Here is a 19,917-nt window from a genome sequence, read left to right on the forward strand (position 1 = left end):
TTTTGTACAGAAATGGAGTTAATTGGTGAAGGAAAGGTGGATGCGCTCCTGGTCTCAGACAATCCTTCAAAGTCCTGCATCTTCTGGCAGGTTTTGTCCTTGTCCCAACAGAGAAAAGATATCTACTTTCTGGGATCAGATCCCTCTTTAACTCCTTTCACTGGTACTTGAACCCAGCAGTTAGTAGTTACTACCTTCCACTAGAGCAAATAACTTATTGGCTGCGTTATTTTGTAGCACCTATACTCTCTCAAGTTGACATTAGGATCAGCAACTGCATGTCTTCAGCCCTTACTGATTGCCTCTGCAGTGATGGATACCTAGTCCTATGCAAAAATACCAGGATGAGCAACAGGACAAGAGTTATTTTGATGGGGACAAGGCTAATGTAGGTACAGGGGCCCTGCTGCCTAGAGGATTCTTTAAGAGTCCAGATGACATTCTTTCCCCCATAACACACAGAAAACACTCTTAAACTGCAAAGTCCGTGTGACAAGAAGATAGATCTTATGTGGACTTATTCTTCAAAATGTGAAGCAGAATCTACACTTGCAATGATATTTATGTATCCCTGTTCACTTATAACCTTGTAGTACTATTTCACAGGCCCTTTGAGAGGCTGACAGTCAGAAGAGAATTGTAAAGTGCAGTATGGATACCAGCCAAAGACACATCTATTTGTGGCTCCTGAATGCTTCACAAATAATTGGAGTTGTGAGGTTGGGATGGGTGGTTAACCAGGATGTATAAGATATCCCAAGCATATTATGCAGGGGCTGGGAGGTGAATGTGCTTGTGCTGCAAAGGGATTAGTCACAGAGCAGGTACAAGCAGACAGGATATAGGACATGTCATGAAAAGAGGCAGATTGAGCTTCAACCTGCCTTTGTGGACACTACCATGTGGAAATGTGTTATTTGTCTAAGTCAGTGGCAAGTAGCCACAGACAGATGAAGTTAGCACAGTGCTAGAGAAAAACAATCCTTCTGTGGCTTTTTCTTCTTGCTAGAAGAGTTTGTGCCTGGAGCAGGATTGTTTTACAATCTTCTGGTACTCTCTCTACCAGAGTTTCGGACACAGGTACTGAAGAATGGCATGATTAAAAGAATTATGTCAGGTAGAAATAAACTTCAGTGAAACTGCATGTGCCATGCAGCGAAGGGAGTTTCAGCTCCCCTGGCTTTAGGTAGTGACCAAGAAACTCATGCCCTTTGGTGAGAAATGGGAGGAAAACACATTGTTTTGTGTTATACATAGATTTGTCGTTAATTTTCTGTCTGATATACTTAACAGTTAGCCACTCTGCCACTGAAGGCTGTAAAATCTCAGACATGATAAATCAGTCTCAGCCTTAGTCTGTCAGAGTCTCACAACTGGAGCAGTTTCCTTCCCCTACCTCAAAGGAAGGTATTGAGGACAAAGATGCTGTTGGTGCTCAGATGGCATAGTAAGGCAGCATAGGTACTGCAGATTTGCAAAAACCCATGAAAAGACATATGCAGCACTAACTGGCTTTTGTTATTTCCTTAGAGCACCTTCTGGGTCATTCATTCCTATAGCATCATTTCAGCTGCATGGCAGGTTGTGCTGGTTTTGGTTGGGATAGAGTTAATTTTCTTCATAGTAGCTGGTAAGAGGCTGTGTTTTGTATTTGTGCTGAAAATGGTGTTGATTATACAGGGATGTTTTAGTTACTGCTGAGCAGCGCTTATACAGAGTCAAGTTCTGCTCCTCACCCCACCCCCCCAGTGAGTGGGCTGTGGGTGCGCAAGGAGTTGGCAGCGGACACAGCTGGGACAGCTGACCCCAACTGACCCAAGGGATATCCCACACCATATGACTTCATGCTCAACATGTAAAGCTGGGGGAAGAAGGAAGTGGGGGGAGCATTTGGAGTGATGGTGCTTGCCTTCCCAAGTCACCGTTATGCGTGATGGAGCCCTGCTTTCCTGGAGATGCTGAACACCTGCCTGCCCATGGGAAGGAGTGAATGCATTCCTTGTTTTGCTTTGCTTGTGTGTGCGGCTTTTGCTTTACCTCTTAAGCTGTCTATAACTCAATCCATGAGTTTTCATACTTTTACCCTTCTGATTCTCACCCCCATCCCGCCGGGGGGAGCGAACAAGTGGCTGTGTGGGGCTTAGTTGCCAGCTGGGATTAAACGACAACACAGATATTCATCATTAGTGCTTCTTTGTTTGCTTTTTTCTTAGCATTTTGAAAAGGCCTAATTTATTGTCCTAGGGATGCCTCTGGAGAGGTCCTGGCAGTTCATGCTAGAGCTGCTTAAAGTGTCCTGACCCTCAGCTGTCAGCAACAGCTGCTGAGGTAGGAGAATAGGCAGTGCTTGCCCAGGGTCAAGGACAGGTAGATTACAGTAAATGGAAACCAAATGACAATGATCCCAGCCTGAGCAAAGCAGGCCAACTAAGTTTCTGGTTTTTTGAGCAGTATTTGGTCATAGGTCTTTTTCATATCCTTCCAAAGATCAAAAAAAGGTTGATCCCTTTTCATTTCTCCATGAAGGATGGCTTCATACGTTTTCCTGCTTCCTGCTACATGGTTTGATTCTCCTCGGGCCAAGACATGAGTGCAGTCTGAAATAGGTCAGGAAGACGTGGCTTATGCATGTGCCTAAGCAGTGTTGAGTTAGGTAACAGTCACCCTCTAGTCTGCTTTCCAGATTCAGAAAAATTTTCCAAGAAGGTACCCAGAACTGTGAGTCAGAGGAGCAGCAGATTTATGGATCTCCCTTCACAAAACAAATGTGAGCAGTAATGAAGGCTGGCAACTGCTATTTTTATCATTGCATTATCTTCAGAATTGGAAAATCAAGCCTTCTGTTGAGCAGTTTCCTCTTTTTCTGTCTCCCATTTAACCATGGCAAAGACAAAATACATCACTTAACATTTTGTACTTGCTGATTAAAGGCTGCATTTGAAAGCAGCTGTGGGAGATCATTACAGTGGAGTAAAGGGACCTGAGATCTGCCATTGAGCTTCTAGGATTATGCAATAAAATATTATTCTGTAAGTTTTTTTTCTGAAGCTAGCTATTTATAAACAGAAGTAACAAATATGTGCTTACTGTGCTTACCTGAACAAATATCTTGCAACAAAGATTCAGGGACCAACTTACACAGAAATTAATTTTATAAGATTTTTATTGCAAAAAAAATTCTATTCACATTAACTTGAATCTCTTCAATATTTCAGCCATGCTGATGAGTTTATCAGTGCAACAGTATGTCACTTGATAACATCATAACACTGTATAAACATATACATATACCTCCCAAAGTAGTATGTAAGTGTGCAAGGGCACAGACCATTTTCTTCACTGCAAAGAGTATAAAAATGGTCATAGTGAACTGGACCAAAGGCAGTGTTCTGTCTTCAGTAGTAATCTAAACCAGATGTGTAGGGGAAATAGGACCAGGTCAAACATACATGAAACTTCCCCCAGTCTTCAGTTATTTTCAGCTTGGGATCTCCCTTGTTTTGAACTGGGATCGGTTTGCTATTCCAGCTTACTACATATTCCATAAGCAGATGTAGGAGATCAGTGGGTGATAAACTGGTGGAAAATTGTTAGGCCTATCCTACTGTGAAGGCAATACTTCAACAAATCACAGAACAAGATACCACATTGGTGAGGGAGTTTAGAAAACCTGGCTATATATATAATTTCATGATTAAAATGTTTTGTAATGAAATATGTGATTACTGGGTAAAACAGTTAAAATTTAGTTCACAATGGCTAAAATGGCTGAGCATGTGATCTTTACACATCTTTTTATGTAGCTGGATGACTGCTACAAATGCTTATGTCTACTTTCTTATCTATGAGCCACTCCCTGTATTTCTAATCATAAAGTGTTTACCCAAAGAACCCCTCCAGTAAGTTCAAATAAACAAAGCAACTGGTAAAGTAGTAGCTGCCCAGGAGCACCTTGGGAGAGGGGTGTTATAAATGCTGACAATAGATGGGCTCAATATATCGTTTGAGAAAGTTGAAGCTAGTGGCCTCATTCATCATAGTGACAGCAATACTGACAGCTCTCTGCAGTGCTTCATCTGTGAAATGATGGATCAGCAATGACGACTGGCTGGCAGGAGACGCTTGAAACATCCAGAGCTTTCAAAGTCTGCCTTCTCTGTCATGCTTTATTTGTGCTGCATAACGGACAAGCACAGGCAGTGTGTTGAATCATAGGCTTGAGACTTGAGATCCTGACCAGGGATAATTTGCCTAAATCTGCACAGTTCTTTCCTTTTCAGATGCATGCAATAGCAAAGTCTGTGGCAGAGGTGGGGAAGGTGAGACCTCTTCAGGGCCCGGCCACTCAGAGCTGTCCAAAGTAAATGCACATATAGGCATGAAGAGGAGTTATCTAGGACAGAGGGAAGGGCCAGACTTCTTTGTGATTTGCTTTTGGAATAGAATTGTCCTTGCTGATGACCAGAAATTATTTTAAAGCTATACATCAGCCTATGAGCTGTATGCACAGAGGCAAATTAATGATGACATAAATCTAATGGCTTGTGTAGCTCAAAGAGCAAGTGAAGTTATAGTGCCATGACAACAGCAGATATATTCAGAGAGCATGTGAAATAGACTTTAAAATTTGGCAAAGATAGGTTGAGTAAAAATAATATGTGCAGAACATGACTGAAATGCTCCCTGACAGCACCATGAGATTTGGCTTTTTCTTCTTTATTGCTGTGAAGCTGATAGGAGACTTGTTAAGGCAGAGCAGCAGCAGCATCTAAAGCTGTGTTTTAGTTAAGGGTCAGTGTCAGTGCTTTCATTATAAAACTTGTTCCTCCAGAGAATATAGGACTGCAATAAAAACATTCACTCTTGCCTGAAAGGTGTCGCATGACAGTTTGGTCCAGGAGCACAGAGCAATGAAACAGCCCAACTGAAAGTCTGCTGAAGTCAAGGGCAAGGCTTTGGTTTGCTTTCTTATCAGGGCCTGTGTAAGCTGTGTGGCTGTGAGATGAATTAACAATGCTGATTTTCCAGTGTCAGCAGAGCATGAACTGTGAAAGGGCATGTTTCCCTACAGTGACTATTGATTGAGCACACTAGCTTTATAAGATGCCCATTAAGTGAGCACATTGCCAACAAATGACACAGATCTTAGTCCGTTAATAATTTCAGCTTCTGCTTCCCTCAAAGGATGTACCTATGGCATGGGCAGGGGCCAGTCAGCCCAGCTGTACATCCAGGGCATGGATCAGACCATTGCTTGGATCCACCACTTCTAACACTGGGGAAGGGGTTGAGATACCCAAATTAGGACTTAAATCTCTGTGTACTTGCTCTAAAGTCAGCTCAAAGAGAAAGAAAGTTTCAAAGGTGGGCTGCGATATGGAAGTACATGGCTCCAAATTTACCATCTCAGTTCAGCAGCTGAAGTGAGGTAGGGTCACAGAGGAGTTGCTAGTAAAGCTGTAAACAACAGTTGACCTGCTGATGTCTCTCCCATGGCCAGGTCCACCATGGTTTCTTACAAGGGATTCCAGCTAGGATAGGTCCAGATACCCTGTGAAGGAAGTTTTCTTCAGTCTTTTGAGGCTTGAGTGTCATGTGTGTTCGACAGGTAGTTGGTAGAAGAAGTATTCACAGCTTCATGAGTGTGAAAGGTCCCCTGACTAAAGGGAAGATCATTATGGTGTGAGGCAAGGACAGATGGGGATTCTTCAGTCAATCAAGACTTCCTTATGAAGTACAGTTAGGGCCAGAAAAGCAGTAGTTTTCAACCTCCTTCAGTTTGTAGGCCCTTAAAATACATGGTGATTTGAGATGCAGACAACTGTATACTGAATTCAAGCCAATAGACAGCAGCTTGCTTCTCTTAATTACCTTTTTTGGATGCACTAGGTATAGTCTGTGGGCCTTAAAGGGTGTGCAGATCACAGACTGCAAGTCAGCTCTGTAAGATGGGTATTCTAAAAGGAATTAATTATTCTTGTGTGTGTAATACCTGATTTACTTTAAAGCCTAATCAGGGTGAAGTAAATGTCAGCATTAAAACTGGAGATGAGCCAGCAATGTGGGCTCGCAGCCCAGAAAGCCAACTGTATCCCAGGTTGTCTTAAAAGAAACATGACTAGCAGGTCGAGGGAGGTGATTCTGCCCCTCTGTTCCAATTGGGTGAGACCCTACCTGGAGTGCTGCGTCCAGCTCTGGAGCCCTTAGCGCAAGGACAGGGAGCTGCTGGAGTGGGTCCAGAGGAGGCCACATAAGTGATCTGGGGGCTGGAGCACTTCTCCTACAAGGACAGGCTGAGAGAGTTGGGGTTGTTCAGCCTGCAGAAGAGAAGGCTCTGGGGAGACCTTGATGCAACCTTCTAGTACTTAAAGGGGGCTTATAAGAAAAATGGGGACAGACTTTTTAGTAAGGCCTGTAGCAATAGGGCAAGGGGAAACGTTTTAAACTAAAAGAGCGTTGATATAGATTAGATATAAGGAAGACATTTTTTACCAATAGAGGTGGTAAAACACTGAAAGAGGTTGCCCAGAGAGGTGGTAGATGCTCCATCCCTGGAAACATTCAAGGTCAGGTTGGACGGGGCTCTGAGCAACTTGACCTAGTTGAAGGTGTCTCTGCTTATTGCAGGGAGGTTGGACTAGATGAGCTTTAAAGGTCCCTTCTAACCCAAACCATTCTATGAGTCTATGATTAACTCTCTCCCAAATAACTGAAGTATGAAGAGTTACCTGGTTGTGAAGATCTGCATCATCGTAGAGCTGGCACCGTTTTGCTGTTTTACAAGCGCGAGAATTTGGTACAGGTGGTCCTGGGCAGGTGGCATGTACCCCGTCCTGGTGCTTGTGCAGAAGAGCTGTTCCATGACCTCTTGTGTGGTCCGTGCTGCTGAGCTGGGGACATCAGCCAGAAGTTTGGCACTGGTGAAGAACTCCTCTCTTCACTGTTTGATTTTGATTCATTACTTCATCTGAAGGAATTCCAACTAACAGGGCTTTGGAAATGACTACAGCATCTGGCTTTATCCTCTAAAACTCCATGAGCTGACCTGACCTGGAGTTCAAACTGTGATCTTCTCATCAGAGGAGGCTACTTGCTCCCAAGGGTGAGGCATGTTTGTAATGTGTTACCATGTAAAGCTTCTTTATGCCTTGACCTGTGGGAAGGTTAGTTCTGTTAGTCATTTAATCCTTTTTCTGGATCTAATGACATTTGTTTCTATGACAACCAGTTTGGCAGCAAGGGTATATTTTCATTAATTTGTATTGCTCAGTGTGTTTTTTTCAATCTGACTTCTGGGACTTAAAGGGGAAAAAGTTCAGTGTGAAGCATTATAATTTAGTATAGTCAAGTTTCCTACTTGAAATGGGAAAATAGTTCCATGAAATTAACAATTTTATCTGTAATCCCATTTTCAACACTTGCGTCCTGGTATTTTCAGAGCTACTGAGAATCTGGATATTCTAAAGCAACCGATGCATTTTGTGGCATTGGATTTGTGTATTTTTGCTACATGTTTGTTGATATTTTGGATCTTGCATTTTTATTTCAGAGGATATACCTTTACAGAGACACCCTAAGTATAAGGTTTGCTTACTGCTTCATCATGCTAAAAGGAGTGGGAAAGAACAATTGACACATGAACCCAGTTTACCTGCTCATTTGTCCAAACTGGTCATCTAAAGCCAACTCAGTGAAGCCCTCTGACATTTTCTAAAATGTGCTTGCTTACCTTTTAGTATGTTCAGGATTCCTCCAATATACATAACTGTCAGGAGGTAGACAGAGTGCCTGACTGAGAAATCTAAAGGCCATGCTTTAACTTCTAGATACATTGCTACCATTGTTCTGTCTTGGCATTATGCAGACTTTCTTGCTGGGATCACAGTCCTGTTGTCAATACAGTAGGAAACTCAACAGAAATATAATAAGAAACTGACTGAAAAGAGGGATCTGACCGAGGGCTGTGGAGCTGAACACCTCCCACCGAGAACCAAATATCCTGGAGCTGAAATCTGTCTTTTCCATCTCTAAATGAAATCACTGAACTAAATAAGAGGCCAAAACATACCGTACCTTAGAAGTACTTGTCTAGTCAATTCCTAAAAAATAATGCATTTTTACATATGGTTCAAATCAAATAAGTCTAATCATTATTTTAAAAAATAACTTTTTTTTTTTCTTTAAACTAAGGGTATATTCTCAATAGTGTATGCAGGTTTACAATACAATTAATAGGGATTTGGGCAACATAATTTACTGTAGAATTACTTGTAACTGTGGCCATATAGCCATTCACTACTCTTTTCTAGTATGTCCTTATGACACAAAAGGCAGCACAGCATACACCAAGAACACATTTATCATTGGCAGAGCTACTTACATCTGACCTTCTGGTCATCACGCATTAAGTTGTACAAGCTGTAAAAGTGACAGCAGTATATAATAAGGCCTAAAGCTGTATCTTGAAAATGTTAAAATTTCAGGAATAAAAAATTTGGAAAGTTGAAAAAACCCAGAAGCATCGCTGCTTGTGGAGGCTAAATCCATTATTCATAAGTGTGCTTTTATTTTTAATCAGAGACCCACTAACCACTCCCAGTTTTCTTGGAGTCACTAGAACATGGAAATATTCAACACCTCTGGAAATAGTGCCTTTTACAGCTCATAAACTTCCTCATAGCAAAACTTTTAGGCACTGGTTTTAACACTCCAGTACATGGAGGCAGGCTCTTTACCAGAAGCCTTAAAAGAAAATCCCTTGTAGAGACACACTTTGATATCAGAAGACCCCCTTGTGGGACAGGGGTGGGCTCAGCTCTGTGGCGGCAGCATGGTGGAGATAGAACATGGGAGATGGGCAACCAGCACTGCAGGACTGGAGATAGGGAAAGCAGCTTGCAGATCATCTTCCACGCTCCATATTAGCCCTGTGTAGGGCTGGGTGGTCAGTACGAGTCACAATGCTGTGCTGGGTAGCCACAAATTCCCAGTTCCTTGTGAAACTGTGATCACTGGGGATTAATGCAGGGGCTGAAGCCCCTGAAGACATTTTGGTGAATCCATATCTTCTCCAGTAAATGCCGATGCTGGGACACTTCTAAGAGTTCCTATGGAGAATCCTGTTGTGCTAACTGGACTGGTGAGAGAGACGTGTCAACACTTGTTCATGCCACACCTTTGAGGAAACCTGAAATGACCTCTGCACTGTAATAACTGGTGCACATAAGGATATGGCTTTTGAAAAGATGGAACTCATGAGAAACGTTTTAGCTTATATGTCTGTGCATTTGCTATTACAGCATTTGCAAAATGCACATACACAAAAAGTTACATTTGTTCCTACCTATATATCTATATTTTGCATATTATAATACACACGCAGTAATAGAGTCAGGTTTATGACCAAATGATATTTCACTGATGAACACTGTTTCATGTTAAGGCAAGCAAGGAAAAAAGACCTGGAGATACCGCCTCTTAATGGCATTGCAGTAAGAGTGCAAACATGAAATCAGGAAATGTATCTATGTCCCTCATCTATGTCACGCAGACCTATCTGACATGAAAAATTCGGACAGAGTTCTCCATCTGGGATTTTCCAAGCTTGGCCCATGTCCCAGTCAAAGACGGGCATACTTGAATTGGAAAACCTTAGCATCTGATTTTAAAATATTGCATTTTAACATATTTCTGTGTTTATAACAGGACTCTGTACTTTTTCCAGAAGGGGACCAAAATCTCCTTTCAAAACTGTGTATGCTACAAGATAGAATTGTTATCCAGGGGTCAGTCCTACTTCATGCTTTTATTTACTTTTGGGATTATTTTCAACTACTGTAGGCTTAAGCCTTTGGAATGTGAAAATTATAATTAAAAGAGCAGATTTTTATCAGGAATGGTGGACAATGAATTATAAATCCCAAAAGGTCTGTCCAAGACAACAGCTTCCAAGCATGACTAGTCAAAAAGTGAATCAAGTTTCCTTTCCATGAAATATGTCAAACCACAGACTGGGACTCTGGAGGGCTGGCTAAGGTTTTGAGAGGTAGGGTCATATGGTTTCAGTCCACTGATGCTTGAAGAGGAGGAAGACACCTCTGTAATGGCAGCAATCAGGCAAAGTGCTGCACTGCCCTCTGTCAGAGTGTATTCTTTATGCATACACCTCCATTTCTGCCTCTTGGAGTGGCTCATCTTGACACAAAGGCTTACCATATGGACTTACCTCGGCTCACAACAGCAACTGCAAGGACCATTGTTTTGTTTACAGCCTTCCCTAAAACAGCTGCTATACTTTCAACTGCTTTAAATTAGAGGCCTCTGCAGCTGCACATTTCAGGGATGCAGAAAGCTTGTTGTGTTCTCAGTATTTCTTTTGATGTTAGGCAACTCAGGATAAGATAAAATTGTGAACGCTCCTTGGGTTATAACTTGAATTTACAATCTGGACAGCTCTGTTCAGGCACAGCACCAAAAAGCTCTCAGTACATTTAAACAACGATAGGACGAAGTGATATTGCCTCCTAAGGGACAACAGGCAACAACTTGGCCTTTCAGAAATGTTACATTGATGTGCTTTCCTAGGAACATCAAGTCTAAGTATGGCAATCTCCTAGTAAAGTATCTCCAGGGATCTCAGCTGAAAGAAAGCTATGATATGATAAAAGTGCTGGATGGAATGAAAATAAGGAAAAGGAATGGAAATGGGAAAGCTGATTTGGATTAAATAAACCTTAAATCTGCAGAAAGGATTTTTCTATAGGAAAAGCAATTCTTTGTTCATTAAATAACAGTTTGAAGGGACATTTCTATAGTAATTGTTGCATGACATAAGTGCATGATGGACTCTCAGAGTAATCTAAAACTTGTCATTGTCAGATAATACCAATGAATTTGTCATTCTTTATTTTTATAGCAGCTATTTCTGTTCCATCTTCAGCAAATGAATATAAAAATCCAGTCTTGTAAGTCAGGATGCTGCGTCAACCGTGAAAGGCTAAACAAGGAAAGTGTGGGCTCAAAAAGGCAGACAGTTTCCATGAAAAAGGCAAAGAAGACTGAGGTGGTCAGTGCTGTCTTTGCCTCAGTCTTTGCTGATGTGCTCTCCAGAGACAGGATTCAAGAAGGAGGAGAACAACCAGCAACTGCATGAAGGTTGAATCAGGGGTTACTTGCACAAACTCAACCCATGCAAGGCCATGGGACTCCACAGGCTGCACCCAGGGTTGCTGAAAGACTTGACCAATGTCCACGGAAGGTCACCCTCAAGAATTTTTAAAAGGCTATGGAGACTGGGGGAAGATTCCCAGCAACTGGAGAATGGCAAATATCACACCTGTCTTCAAAAAGGAGAGGAAAGATGGTCTGGGAAACTTCAGGCCCATCAGGCTCACTTTGCTCCCTGAAACAATCATGGCATGTGTCCTGTTGGAGCACTGGGTACATGAGGGAGAAGAAGGTTATTGGGACAGTCAGCATCGTCAACTGGGGTGAATCATGGCTGAACCAGCTGGTTACCTTGTGTGATAAAACGATCAGATTTGTGGACAAGTGGGGAACAGGGAATATAATTTACATCAGCTTTGGTAAGGTTTCCAGCAGTATCCCGCAGTATCTCACAGTGTCTTTGAGTCCACGCTGGATGTCAGAGTCTGGGTGGGTACCACCAGTAAATACCTGGTTGGGTGGTGGAGCTCACAGGTGGTGGTCACTGGGCCATATTTGTCTGGTGGCTGGTGCCTCATGGGGTGCCATGGGATTTGCTCTGGGGCCTGTACAGGTTACTGTCCGTAGCGGCGGGCTGCAGAGGTCATGAAAGGCACTCTCATGTTTGCAGGTAATGCCAAGGCTGTGGGGCTGGGGTTGATTCACCTGGGAGCAGAGAGAGCTTCAGGGCACCTAGGAGCATGTTGGTGCCTATGGGGAGGAGATCAATGAGATGGGTACATGGATAAGCTTTTTATTACTGTGCCTGACTTCATGTAAGAAACGGCTTTTGCTTTGCAAGGGTGATAGCCAAGCCCTGGAGGAACTGCCCCCAGGCTCTGGGGTCTCCATCCTTGGAGGCTGCAAGCAGACACCTGAGCTCCTGCTCTGTGCAGGTGGTGAACTAGGGGCCTCCTGGGGCCCCTACCTCCTGCTGCTGCTATGGGAGGTGACTCTATGATTCTGTGAAGCAGAGAACAATAAACCATTGTTTTTTAAAGTGCAGTTGAAGGTTTCACATAAGCACAGCTCTGATTAAGCAGTAGATGGAATTTTCACAGTCTTTGCTTTACTAAAACATTTTATCATTTTAGGCAATAAATGGGATGAATCAAATCCATGATCAAAACGCTGTGACTTTGCAGTGGTGAAGACAAGGGCAGCCTGCTCTCATATGCTTACAGCTTACTGCGGTCTGCATGTCAGGTGCTGTGGTCTTTGCTTAGGCTCATTTACACCTCTGCAAAGCCATTGTAAAAGTGTTACCGTCCTGATTGCTTAGTGCTTTGAATCTACTTTGTGTGAGTGGAAATCATGTCTTAAAAATTGGAGTTCCACTTTGTTCTCTAGCAAATGTGAAGTTTTAGCAATTTCCAGAAAAAAACAGCCCATTGACAACTTTTTTTTGCTTAAGACTGAAAGAAGAATGGATGAATAAACTTTGAAATGTCTTTCTGAAACTAGCCCCTCCTTTCAGATTTTGCCAAAGGTGCCATGACATTTACACTGATTTCTGAGTCATTTCTATGGTAATATTTTCTCACTCTTTTTAGTTTTGGTTTTGAACTATCAGTCTTGCAACATGTTATTATTCAACCTTATCTAGACAAAGACTTGTCTGTGGTGTAAGGTCTATACATTTTGGTATTCCCAGGAGATTTTACTGTGGTAGCTATCATACTAAGGAGCAAGCAGAGGCCAGCAGACTGATTTTCTATGGCAATAGAAAGTAATCGGATACTGATAGGCCTAACTGAAGGCTCATGCTTCACCCAGCAGGCTTCGGAACACTGCATTGTTATTTCATTTTTTGGCTTAGAATAATGTGATAAATGACCTCTTGTCTTGCTTTGTAGTCTTTCTTTGCTCCATATATTTGTTGCCATCATGCTCCCATGAATATTTCATCATTATTTCTACAAAACATCGCCCAGCAGGTTACATGCGCATTAGTGTTCGAGAGAGCGGAATCTGTCAGTACTAAGCTTTTGAAGAGGTTTTCCATTTATTCATAGCGGAGGGGTGGGAAGGGTCAGAAGAAGCTCACTGACTTAATGAAGAGATGGAGGAGGAGGTAGTGGAAGAAAATGGAGACAACCGATCATTCTGCAAGCTGTTGTAGGCAACATAATGCGTTCATGCACACCATTTCTTTTTCTTGGTTACTGTAATTGTGGCACTGTGTTATGTCTTTATAAAACACTTGGAGAAGACACTACAGATTAATTGACTTCATTGCCCATGACCAAAAGGAAAAAGACTATAGAAAGATATCAGCAGCAGGCATTGTGCATACAGCTCCTTCAAACCAGCTGGAAGCAGTGTGCACTCTGTGGCACAGCAGTTCTTCTGGAGAGAATGAAATATTACCACAATAACAATCTTGATGAGAATCTGGGTTGTGTCAGTCTAGGAGAGGTCATCTGCACATACTTTTTACATTGTAGTGACTGACTGCAGAGTTTGGCCCTGAACTATTCCTAAGTACACCATTCCCCAGCGTGCATACTCCCTAGGTGGTTTAGAGGCTGAATATTGAAGTACATTACTGAGAAAAAATGTTTTGTGAGCTCAGTCCTATGCTTTGCAAAACATTAATTTTCTCTGTATGTCATGGTGGCTATGGATATTCATATATTCTGTAGTTATAAACTGGCTGGCTCATGGAGAAACAATTCTGATATAATGTGGGAAAAAGGGTAGGAAATTTGATAAGGGGTAGGAAAAAGGAAGAATTTAAGCTTTATCTGGACAGAAGAGTTGACAGGTAACTGCAGGTCAGGGTAGTTCTTTCAAACAGTTGTTGGCTTGAAACGGGCGTGTTGGTTTTGGTATTGCAAGGGTCAAAGAAATGTTCCTCAACAGCAGGAGCTCCAGTTCTGCTTAAGTGCAGGGGGGGTTTTGTTTACTTGGGATGAGTCCTAATTCTTCCTAGGCCTGCTGTCAACATCCCATTGCTTATTCCTAACCCACCAGGTGGATTCTCCTCACATATTTCTACTGGACTAGAGCCAGCCCTAGTGCCTGGACCTCAGCCTGCCAGTGCCTCTGTCAAATATATGGAGTATGCACCTTCTCAACTTTCAGAGTATCTGCAGGAAGACATCTATTTACTTTAATGTAAAAAGGTACACACAACCTTTCAGCCCCATGTGTATAATAAAAAAGTCAACACATACATAGAGTTCTGGTTACAGAACAATGGTCTCCTGCAGCCAAGTAGGGTAAAGACAATGCAAAATTATTAGGCCAGCTAAAGCAGAAGTTGAGTTCATAGGGAAGCTATTGCCACTTTTAGAAATGCTTCATCTTCTTAATGCTGTGGCAGCTCACTTCCTGCAAATATCAGTCACAGCCTAATATCTGGCACCTGTTGTTTTAGATGGTTTAGTTGGGCTTTAGCAGCTTTGTAAGGCAAAGCTTTCTAATACAATTTGTGACCTGCCTGTAGCCGAAAGACAAAGGTTCTTCCTCCCAGGTTTGCTCTACACATTGACAAGAAATGTTTGTCCTTACTTCACACTGTGGTGCAGCTGACCCCAGCAGAGGTGAGAAGGCTGTCAGCTCTGTACCTGTATGCAGCTTTTTATCTTCCTGTGGCATCTTGCAAGTCAAGACCAGATATATAGGGAAGAATACACCTCAGCAAAGCACAGTGGAGGGGTGGTCATCACCCCTGAAAAAACTAATTTTCTCCTTGCACTGTCCTATCTGTGGGGCAACATGGTGCTGGGCCCATCACCATCAGACGGTCCAGGCTTAGCAAAAGAGAAACTGAGCTTTTGCTTTGCCAGAAGTAAAGATTACAGATGTACTAAAATAACTATAAGGAGGGAGGAATGAGTGACAGCTGCACAGATGGAAGATACTGAATAGCCCTTCTAAAAAATCAGTATAAAAAGGGTGGGATAAATTCTCCACTTGTGCAAAATGGTATAACATCATTTGAAGTTAACAGGCTTTCATCAAATGCCTGCTGTTATGAAATAGTTGACTCTGTTTCACAAAATACCTAACTTCTGCTGTATCCTTCATAATTAATGAGTTATTCCTCACAGTGAGTCCACAATAACAGAATAAAGCCTCTTTCCCAGTTTTCATATAGCACTGTCTTATACCAATGATAGTAGCCAGGCACGCTCCTGATGCACTTACTACACTCGCCAGTTGTATCTAGTTTTGAGGCATTGTCAGTGTTATGCCCTTCAGCTGTGATGAACAGAGTGTTTTACTAATGCTGTAGAACCCCACTGTTTATATTCCTGTCTTCCCATCTTATGTCCAGCACCTTATTTGCTGCCGCTTGGAAATACGAGCAGAAAATTATTATAATAATTTATCTGACTTCTCTCTTTATCTCTTGTGCTTTCCATCTAAGAAACATTAATTCGCTTGCAGCATATCAGCAGGAAGTGTATTCTGAAGCTTCACAGAAATGCAGCAAAGCACCTGGGATCTATAACCTCTGCCAAGGAAAGAGATGAAATTTGTTGCCACATCCCTAACAGACCCATTTGTGGATTAGAAGCAGATAATAAGAAAAGAGCAGATCTCTATATACATTCTTCAAGATCAAACCTAGGACCAGGGAGTAATTTATGGTTTATTGCAGAAGAGAGGAAACCAGTGACTGCAACTAGGAAACCAAAGCCTTGGGTTAAGTCAGTACCTCCCCCTAAGATGTATAAGTGTGTATTCTAGACAGTCTTTTACACAGTGTTCATAACTGGTAATGTTAAATGGAGCATCACAGAGCGTATCTGTATCACCGCTTCATCCCTTTAGTTAGAACACTTTACAAAAGCTAAAAAATTGCTGACTTGTATGTTGTCCAATTAGTCTGGTGGATTATTATTATTTCTATATTTCACATTCCTGGGAACAATGTAATGGCAGTCTGTTTCTGACCAGTGGCAGATCTAGGCTTGAAATCAGGCTGATTTTTAACAACATGCACAAGATTAATGTTCAAATAGGCAGCTCAGTGTAAATACTTTTTATTTTCATGGTTTTATATTAGTTATTCTGAAATTCACGGAATCACAGAATCCTAGGTTGGAAGGGACCTCAGGGATCATCTAGTCCAACCTTTCTGGGAAGAACAGAGTCTAGACAAGAGGGCCCAGCACCCTGTCCAGACGACTCTTGAAGGTGGCCAACGTGGCCAAGTCAACCACTTCCCTGGGGAGATTATTCCAATGGTGACTGTCCTCGCTGTGAAAAATTTCCCTCTCGTGTCGAATCGGAATCTCCCCAAGAGCAACTTGTGTCCATTCCCCCTTGTCCTCTCCATGGGACTCTGTGTAAAAGGGGAGTCTCCATCTTCTTTGTAGCTACCCCTTAAGGACTGGTACATGGTGATGAGATCCCCTCTGAGCCTCCTTTTCTCAAGGCTGAACAAACCCTGTTCTCCCAGCCTATCCTCATATGGCAGCCTTCCCAGTCCTCTGATCATCTTGGTGGCCCTTCTCTGGACCCCTTTTTTGTACAGCGGGGACCAGAGCTGTACACAGCACTCCAGGTGTGGCCTGACAAGCGCTGAGTAGAGTGGGTGGTGAAGTTGTAGCACTTTGTCTCACTAGCAATTCAGGAGTCTGAAGAAGGTATAAAAGACCTAATGAGACTACTCCTTACCTGCACCTCCTGGGACAGCATGGCTTAAAGTGCTGTGGAAACCCTCTTTATCCCATGTTTTTGGAGACCAGCTAATCTAGGGATGCTGCAATATGTTAAGAAGTGGGGTTGTGGTAGTCTCCTTGCTCTCCGATCTCCCAGCTGGTTTATGGGAAGCAGGGAATATGTTGTGGACATTTTCATGGGGAACCTAAGAAGGAGCTAAGAGGCTGAAGCTGTGTAGCTGAAAGAGGAGACAGATAAGACTTCATGGAAATAACACAGAAAAAGGTGCAAACATTCTCACTGTTCGTGTTTCTCTTTTTTCCCCTAAGGGGAATCTGGACGTATGGGATGTTCCATGGAACAGGACACAATATATTTAAAGTTAGCAGGAAGGTACAGTTTCTTTTTGAATGATAACTAATAAATTAAAGCTTGTGACTTAATAGATACAGAGTTCTCAGAAAGGTTAGACTTTTTTTAGTTGTTACATGGACAGATTTTTGGCAGTTGCCCTCTAGAAATTCCTGAAGTGTAGGAAGTGAGTTAAGTTTAACCAAATGGGGTTAAAAAACTATCCCTTAGTGGCAAATTATTTTATCACAGTGTATATTAGAAGTTTGTTTATTAGCATTCATCTGAAGTTCACAGTATTGAGCAGGATGTTGGTCTAAACATGCCTGAGGTCAGAGCCAGGATAACAACTTCTATAAAATTGTCCTTTTGATAAGTTTGCTTGTCCTGAGACTGCAAGATGAGCATTTTCTCTTTTTAACTGTTCTAGTTTTTAATTTCTGGATAAAAGAATCACTTTACAAACCCAATTGTACAGCAAAATGAAATGCATTTTTCTTGTAACTGTTCTTTCCACGCTCTTATGAAGGAAGAGGACCGAGCAATTCTGCAGCAGAGCAATACCACTGAAAATACAGTTCTCAGAGAGAAGCATTGCGTTTCTTAAGTCATCATAAAAATACATCACCAGTAACATGGTGCCAACAATGCCTTCATGTTTGATATTTTGTAAGGCTAATGTCAGTGCTGTTTCTACAGTGCTATTATCTACATTTATTAAGAAAAAAAAGGCAGACACAAAGGTTACAGATATTATAGCACAAAGATTCAAAAGGAAAGCATAATAGAGGCATGTTGAGACTAACAAGACTTTTCTTGTTCCTCAGACTCCCAGCAGAATTAAACATCCCAGATGGCAGATGTTGGTTTGAGCATTGGCTGTAAATTAGCTACTATTCAAGCAGCATCTGCAGAGCATCCTGCACCTTTGAACTAAAATGTGTTTTAGAGTTTTAAGCTCTTTTTTTGCTCCGCTTTCCACCTACCCTTTTGTTTGGGGACCTGTCTTTGATAAATATGCTCTCTTGAGCTTTCTGAAATGACAGGAGGGAGAGTGTTTTACAATCTAGAGGAGATGATTATGGTTGGGGCCTTTTATGGCCACTTTGTCTAGCTTTGGGATGGCCTTGTTCCCCCTAAACTTATTTTCTAATCTCCTCCGTAGTCAGTCCTGTCTGTCTCCTAGCCAGCCCCATGTATGTATCCCAACCCATGACACATTAAATTGTGCTCACAGTTTTGTTAATGGATTCATTTATAGAAAAACAAACAAAGAGACACAAGCCCCAAAGCCCAATAATAATAGAGGGCCCAGGCTGCTGTGTGTGAAAAAGCAGATGAGCACAGTAGAAAGGAAAGGAGAGATTTTATGCAGCTTGATTGATCTCTCTTCTCTGAATTGTAATATTATTGAATGTCTTTCATGACAGAAGTGTTTTGTAGAACACTAACATGTTCAGACAATACTTCAAAATGGCTTCTCTGCATGTCTTTCTGTACCATTTTTCTATTTATATTTTGGGGAGATAATTACGCTGGCACTAAACTGAGCAGTTGGAGAGGGATTGGAAGAATGAGGTCAGTGGAAGAGGTGAGCTTGTTTATATGACTGTAAATCTTGAGGAAAGGCTACTAAAATGGAGGCATGAAAAAAGAAATCATATATGCAAGAAATCCATATCAACACATTCAGCAAAGTGCTGGATCCTTGTGGATTTCAGCTGATTTTCTTCCATCTGTGAAACCTGTCCCTGATCCACCTCTGTAGGAATCCATGAAATGCTTTGGGAAATGCTTGGGGCATTTACTGTTCTCCTTTCACACAGCCCAATAGTACGTGTTCACTAATAATTTCTGCCTTTTGGCAAAACCCACTCAAGACAATGGAAAGACACCTGTCCAGTTTGTAAGGGACTGTTGATCAAGCTTTCACTTCATAAATGACTGATTTCATCCTAGGGCTGTTCAAAGGCACTTTCTGTGTGCAGCATACATGCTGTTTATTTCTTCTGAATTGTTTTGTGTTTTAGATGGGGAAGTGGAACGGATAAAGAGGAAGGAAATGAAAAGGAGGAAAATCAGAATTCCTGCCAGGTGATGCAGGATGGGTGCTTTTCCAGAGCAGTAGGTTACCTGAAAAGATTGCTGTCCCTGTGGTCCTGAAAATAACAAAATGATGCATGATCCAGAAAGTAAAATTGTTACAGCTCCATAGCTGCAACTTTCACAATTTTGGTTTCGCACTGAGTCCTGGGGACTTGGCAGCAAGCCCAGCAACAGATGCCTTGCACTACATTGACATATAGTGTGGCAAGATCCAGGACAGAAGTATAATTTTACAGCAGGCATGCAAAATAATGTTTTGTGCACTCATTTTCTGCAATCCAGAGGACTACATTTTGGCAGCAGGAATAGGGCTGCTTTGACACCTATGAGCAAAAATGACTTTAGATGAAGGTCAGGGCTGGGTTGTAGCATTCTGTGTCCAAGACCCATAGAGAGGATCCTGGATGGAGTGACTGTTGATAAGCTGTCCTAGCAGGCAACATGATTTCTGCAAACAACTACTCCCTGCTTTTTTTCTTACTTGGATTGTAAATTTCCTTCTGATGATTTTTAGGGACAAAGTCTCCACAGGCATGCCTACTGGTATTTCTTATTGGTGGATACTACATTAATATCTGAAAGCCCTGTGAGGCCTTAACAGAACATTCGTGTGTACAGTTATCATGGCTACTGTAC

Source organism: Phalacrocorax carbo, chromosome Z (assembly GCF_963921805.1).
Source record: "Phalacrocorax carbo chromosome Z, bPhaCar2.1, whole genome shotgun sequence".
Taxonomy (NCBI): Eukaryota; Metazoa; Chordata; class Aves; order Suliformes; family Phalacrocoracidae; genus Phalacrocorax; species Phalacrocorax carbo.